At 30.2% G+C, this 7,333-nt stretch overlaps 1 long non-coding RNA gene across 2 annotated transcripts; it reads left to right on the top strand.

The window, feature by feature from the left end:
• Nucleotides 1-346: 346 nt before the first annotated feature.
• LOC108662681 (uncharacterized) lies at nt 347-4,973 on the top strand. 2 transcript variants are annotated; one of them, XR_016027379.1, is made up of 6 exons: nt 347-514; nt 623-722; nt 828-1,044; nt 1,216-1,251; nt 3,996-4,257; nt 4,692-4,973. It is a non-coding gene; the product is annotated as an uncharacterized LOC108662681 (long non-coding RNA). The 2 variants fall into 2 exon arrangements; XR_001928637.2 differs by lacking the exon at nt 3,996-4,257 and having other exon boundaries at nt 349-514.
• Nucleotides 4,974-7,333: the final 2,360 nt, after the last annotated feature.

Genomic DNA, 7,333 nt, shown 5'->3' with positions numbered 1-7,333 from the left:
TTTGTAAAGTTAATAATATTAATTTTAAAAAAAATTAAATAAATTAATAAAAAATCATTTTGCTTGTAAGTATCTCCCTTCAAACTTTTTGGAAGCTAATACTTTACCCTCTTATTATATTCTTCATTGTTCTAAAAAATAAATTCTTTGTTCTCTTCTCAAGGATCGCGCAAGCCGTTAAAAACTATTCTATATGTAAGAAAGAGTTGCACGCTTTTTAAAGTTAACAATGCTAACTTTTTTTAAAAAAAAACTAAGTAAATTAATAAAAAATCATTTTGCTTGTAAGTATCTCCCCTAAGGAAAAAGTTTGATATTAATGTTATTTTATATTAAAATTAATATTTTGATTTTAACAAGCCGACCACCAACACCCAAAAATCCAAAAACATAGTGAAGACCTGAAGAAAAAACCTCAGTGCCCTCTGCTTCTCTCACAATTTCTCCGGCCCCCTGTTAACACAAACATGAAGTGTTTTGAGACCGGCCAATCCTCAACCAACGAAACCTTAAGGTATAGTAAAATATAATTCTTTCTTTTGTGAAGTCCTTTATTCATGAACAACTGTTTTCTTCTTCTTCTACATGTGAATAAGACAAAACATTGACTTGACGACTGCAGTGTGAAGAGAAAAGGAAAGAAGCCCAGGGCTCCCAGGAAGGAAAGTGAACTGAGAGATTTGAAGCACAAGAAGCATACATGTTCTAAAAGGAGGTTTGAGGTTAGTTATGTAGCTAATTAACTTTTTTCTTTTTGCGGAATTGATTCCAACTTTTGAATGCTTTTTTGCCTTTTCCTGATTTGCTGATGATGCTTCCACAACAAGAAAACGATGAAGAAGCAGAAAAGTTTGGAATCAACGATAGAAGATCTTAAGAAAGAAATGAACCACGAGGAGTTGCAGGAATACCAAGAAAAGCTGGGGCGATTCGAGCAGAACCTTGCCGAGATTAGAATGCAATTCTCTCTGGCAAAAGAAATAAATGATGACAACCAGATTTTCTTGAATTCTATAATTGCTCTTTTGTTCCCTTGAAATGAAGGTGATTTATTGGCCAGTTTCATTTTGTCATGGCAAACCAGAAAAGGAGTTAATTAAAGAATAAAAAGACTTGGGCTAAAAGCCAAAGCAAAGCTGCAATTTCTTATACTTTTAATTGCTCTCCATTTTTTTCTAACTTTTAAAGTCCCTTCCTTGCTTGTTTTTTCCACAGGAGATGCAGGCAGGAGCAGTGGGGAACTAACTCCAGGTGACTAAAATTTCTTACTTGTAACTTTTAATGTGCTTGAACTTCATTTCTCTTTTTATTTCGTATGCTGAAATTATGCTTGTTTCGTTTCATTACTGGTTGAAATTATGTCACAGTGTGACGATATTTTCAAGCATTTAATCATCGGAAATCCTTGGGAAAAAATCGGATAAGAAGTTTATGATCACAGGTCTCACTCACTAATGATCTTATACAATAAACTCCCAATCAATTAACATCCCAAGCAAATAGAATCATAATCCAATAATAAATTATACATACAAGATCTAAGAATTTAATGTGATTCTGCCACTTTAACTTGCCCAGATCCAAAGATGAGAGAAAAGATTCGTTAGTTGTAACAAATTACAATCAACAAAGAAATCATCAACGCTCAACTCACAAAACAATCCCAAACCCAAACAAACATGACCATTCTCGCTCTGTTTCACTAAACACAATCACTCACAAAACCAAATTTACACATCCATGAACACTCTCCCTTAGAGTCATGAGGTGTCTGGCCACCCTATCATGTGAACCTTACTACTTATAAACCAACAAATTTGTCCACCATGAATCACTTTCCTCTTAGATCTTTTGTCTAAGAAGTCTTGTTATCCATCAAGTAAACTTGTCTGCCAAATAAAGTTGATTACCAAGCAACATCTTCTAAACATAAAAAGAAAAATTTATCCCAACTAGTTGAGATTTGAGTCAGAATTTCTAACAGATGATAAAGCTAAATTAGCGACGAGATCAGAAAACATTAACTTGATGAAAATATATGTGCATTCCAAAAATTCTCGAAAGTTATGAGTATGGTGTTCGAGTCATACATGGGTGACAAGGGACGTCTATCACATCCAATTTTATATAACTTTTACGTGAACTCTTCTACCACATACTTCTATGTAATGGCTTTCATGCCAGCTATATATTTTTGACAAAAAGTAATAAGGGTGTGGTATTCGGTGACCTCCACAATTCAAAGTATGAAGACCGGTGAGAAATAGTTTCTTAGGAGGTCTTCGATCAACTACATGGCCAGTATTATAATCACCCTTTCAAAGATAGATGCTCGGGGAAAGAGCAAGCTCCCTTATCCTGTGGATTTTCTTGGTGCACTTGTTCTACAACATTTTGGTGGGACTTCATCACTTATCACAAATTTTGTTAAAAATTATCCTCACTTATCACACTCATCATATCCTCTAGGGTACAAGTTTACCTTTTAACCATGTCATTTTGTTCAATACTACCAAGCATAGTGTGTTGGGGCACTATTCTTCAACTTTCTAAGTATTTGGCAGACGGATCCTTTTGCTATCCTATTATGTCATGTTGCCATAATATTCATCACCTTTATCAAACTTGATATTAATGCTTTTTCCCAACTGTTTCTACACTTTATTCTTAAATATCTTGAATTTATCACGAGTTTTAAACTTTTCTTTTTTAATTAAGAACAGAAAACCTTAGTGGAAAAAATCATCAATAAATGTCACAAAATATCTACAATTCTAGACAATATGATTATAAGGTCCACTTATGCAACTGTAAGTAAGTTATAAGAAATTAGACCATCGATTTTATCATTTTCTCTTTATCTTTGTTAACTTACCCCAGAATAATTAACACGTCTCTAGGTCATTAGAAATAAGAATAAACAAGATGTTATCCTTTATTTATCTTTCTACTCTTTCCTTGGAGATGTGGCTAAGTGTTTAATGTCATAACATGGAAGACGTTTCTTTTATGCAAGGCTTTTGGAAACTCTTTCAACATAATATGAGTTGGCATATATATATTTGTCCGAGCTAAACAAATTCAAAATAATCCATGAGATAAGGACAATGGCCAATACCTTTTGAATCAATCTTATATAAATAATTGGATTTTTTTTCTTATTTCAAAAGCATAAGTAGCAATGTCTAAGATTGAAACAAAACTTAAATTCCATCTAAATGATGGTACATAGAAGTGTTTTCTAAACGAAGTTTATGACTCGTGCTATTTTATCATTATTTGAACAGAAAAAGGAATATTTTGTTAATATTTCAATTATTTCATTTTTTTTGTTGATGCAAAAAAAATAAAATAACAGGTTATTTTAAATTACCAACTAAGATAATATTAATAATTAAATAAAAATAATTCTATAACCACCAAGGCAACTAAGGTATTTTTAGGAAAAGGCCAATTTTTGTTTTAGGAAAAAAAGCCAACTATTAAATTAATAGTTAAATACAAAAAACAAAAAGAAAATGAAAAAGGGGGAAAAATGAAAAAGGATCTTTAATTAGAGAAAGCTCTTAGGTTAAAGTAATCAATTATTCCTAATAAAATTAAATATTTATTATTTTGTATTAGCTTATTTTTTTAGTTTAAATTTCACTAGAACAACTATGTTAAAAATTAGATTCCTTATCTATGTCTAAAGAGTAGTCACACTTTTTTTAAACAAAAAATAGTTTAAATATTTTAAGTCATAATAAATAGTGAGTAATTATCTGAATATCAAAAACAAATATCTCATTAAAAAAACTGCAAACATAAGTATCAATAATGATATTTAATTAGGCCTTTAATTCCACCAATCATGAATTAATCGTCTTTGGCTAAGTGATATTTTGATTGGGTTCCCGGTTGTGTTGATGTGTTTCTGGGTGTGTGGGGTGGGAATCTTTTGTTCTGGATATTTTGTTGTGAGGGAAGGGTTATTATGTTTCGTGTTTGCGCAGGATGTCAAAAAGAACTAATCCCAAAGCTTTAGGTGTTTGATGCTTTGGTCAGGGTCTGATTTTTGTGGGGATTTTGGATCAAAGCAAATTGATGGTTGATCGTGAAAATCGTGTTGTACAGGAGGTGGGGATTTTGGGTTGTACAGGGAGATTCAGCTCATATTGAAAATTGATGGTTGATGGGTGCTGATTTTGTATTTAGGGGTGGGATGGCTGTTTGGAGATTCTGCCGTGGTTTAGTTCTTCAGGCCAAAACCCTCTTGTAACAACTCTGTTCCCTCTGTTTTCGATGAAATTCCAATTTTCAAGAAAAAAAATAGTTTAACGGATCGAAGCTATAAATCAACCAAACTAAAAAGTACGATATTTTTCACTAAGTAAAATGATGTTGTTATGGTTCTTGTGACAAATTATAATATTAATTGTATCTAGAGATGAATTAATGAATTTTAAAAGTGAAAATTTATGAGTTCTATTATAAGTATATTGCAGAATGTGTACCTACTTTAAATGATTTATGACTTGCGGGATTATCCTATTTTGACATGTATATAATGATTCTTTAATTGTGTTTTGGTAGGATGCTTTCATAGTTTAGCTAATATATTGTAAAATTCATGAAGTTAATGTTTCTAAATGATTTATATGATATGTACTCACTATGTAGTAGCTCACTCATTTCTTTACATTCTGCAGATGATTAAGTGCTAAGAGTTCCAAACTTGTGGGAAGGAGGAAATCAAACTTCGGGAGTTCTCCTTTTATCCAATTAGAGTATATTTAGTTATCGAACATCAGTATCGTGACATGATTATTGTTTTAAGACTTTATGTGGAGTGTAAACAATGTTGCTTGTTTTTCATTTCATTTAGTTTATTCGCTTGAAGACTTTAGATTGGTTTTCAAATTTGAATTTGGTTTAAATTAATTTATTGTGAGACTTTAAAGAAATATGATTGTGTTATGCTTTGGGTTCAAGGTGTAGGATAAATCGTATTAGAGCATAAACCGGTAGAAAGTATGAGAGCCCAGTGCAACATGGGATAAGGTGTTGCATTGTACACATCATGGAAACCACCATTCAAGTTCCACATTTGCCTAGTATCATCCTGATATTTTGGGTGATGTATTAAAGTTCCACATTTGCCTTCAAAATGAGAGACCGTAACACCGCCCTCCATTCATAGGTCAATTGAAATTTACAAGAACCTAACCAATTGCCCCCTTTCAAGGACAACTTTAATATATAGAGACTTGAACCCATATACTTGGGATAGATGCAACCTTTGTGGACAAAACCATGAAATTGAGATTGAAGAGGACAGTACCTTGCAAGTTAAACTGAGTATCTGAAAAGACTTCTTCTTTTATTAAGGATAGTTTCAGTGGCTTATTTTTATTCTATTTTTTATTCCTTTTAATATTAACATTATATCTACCTAATTTAATTCAATTAAACTTATCATTATGACTTGTTACATTAAATCTCACACATTTACATCAATATTTTAAAACTACTTATTTTACCTTTATAATTTTTTATATGTTAATTCTTATAAGTTTAGGACAAGGTTTTTCAATTGTTAATTTTCACTATAATTATTTTTATCTTTATTATTTTTCCTTTATAAATTAAAATTTGTAAGTCGTTAAATATTTTAATTCAAGAATATACATTTACATTTTTAACTTTTAAAAAATTATATTTATTTTGACTTATAGATTTGTTATATTAAATTTAATGCATTTACATCGATATTTTAACAATGTTTGTTTTAACTTTATAATTTTTTACGTTAATTCTTATAGGTTTACATCAAGGTTTTTCAGTTGCTAATTTTCACTATAATTATTTTTATCCTTATTATTATTCATTTATAAATTAAAATCTGCAAACTGTATGTTATACTTTTATCTCAATAATATCAATTTAAATGTTTAATTTTCCAAAAAAATATATTTATTTTGAATTAATTGACTTGTTATGTTAAATTTCATACATTTACGTCAATATTTTGACAATGCTCGTTCCACTTTTATTATTTTTTACATTACTTCTTACAAGTTTATGCCAAGGTTTTTCAATTGCGAATTTTCATTATATGTATTTTTATCCTTACTATTATTTCATTATAAATTAAAATTTGTAAACCGTTAAAAACTTTTAACTCAATAACATAAATTTAAATATTTAATTTTCACAAAAATTATATTTTTTTTACTTAATTGACTTTTTACGTTAAATATTATAAATTTACATCAATATTTTGACAATACTTGTTTTGTTGGTCGCAATATAGTACTAGAGGGGGCTGAATAACACTTAAAAAAATATTTTGAAGGTAGCTCTTGAGTTTAAAAAACTTTTGAATGATTTGAAATGGAAAATTTGAAAACTTGTTGAGGTTAAAGAACACCAAGTAAAGCGAAGGTTAAGAGAAGTGGACATTCAGTCCCCTTGACCTACATCCACTATCTTGATCTTCCCAATCAAGAATTGCAACCCAACTTTACTAAACTAGTGGAATTAACAACTTCCACTAAGCTTTTACAAAGTGAGCTTCTAACTCAAGCTTTAAACCTTTACAAGGTTCCCTAAGCTTTCCAAAGTTTAATCTACCCTTTAAAGTGCTTCACACAATCTAAGTTAATAGGAGATAGAGAAAAGATGAAATACAATTGATCATCTAATTGATCTAAGATGAACAAGTGTAAGCTCAAACACTTTTAAAAAGAATAAGAGTGAAATACACTTGAAAAGAGAACTTTTTGACTCTTCTAAGCTCAATCTTGCTTTTGGATGGTTTTTTCATGCATTTATGATTGTTTGAACTCTTTTTTATATTTGAAGAGTGAAATCTGGCCTTTAGAGTCAGTTTGAGAAAAATTTGGCTGTTATTTTGTCTTGTAGCGGCTTTTGAATTCAAGTCAGTTGGCCTTTTTTAATTGATTAAAATGGATTTTAATTAATGAAGATCTTTCTGTCTATCTTCCTATGCTTTAGGTTACTTGATTAAAGTTGGCCTTAGTTGATTAAAACCATTCCGTCTGTCTCCATTGCTTCAAGTTAATCGATTAAACTTCTCTTTAATTGATTAATAGCTTTCTGTTTCCTGTTTAATCTATTAATCTGATGTTTAATTGATTAAAATCATCTTGGGTTCAATTGTTTTCACTTGGCGCCTTTCAATGGTCATCGCAAATTTGAATCTTCATTTTTGACGCTAAAGTACCTTTTGTTTGAATTTTAATCAATTAAACCCTATGGTTAATCGATTAATTCTGTTATAGCATATTTTAATGACGTTTTAATCAATTAAACCTTATGTTAATCGATT

This window comes from Theobroma cacao, chromosome 7 (assembly GCF_053813885.1).
Source record: "Theobroma cacao isolate CCN51 chromosome 7, ASM5381388v1, whole genome shotgun sequence".
Classification (NCBI taxonomy): domain Eukaryota; kingdom Viridiplantae; phylum Streptophyta; class Magnoliopsida; order Malvales; family Malvaceae; genus Theobroma; species Theobroma cacao.
Note: the sequence above shows the minus strand (reverse complement) of the source record. Positions and strands in the feature narration are given on the sequence as shown.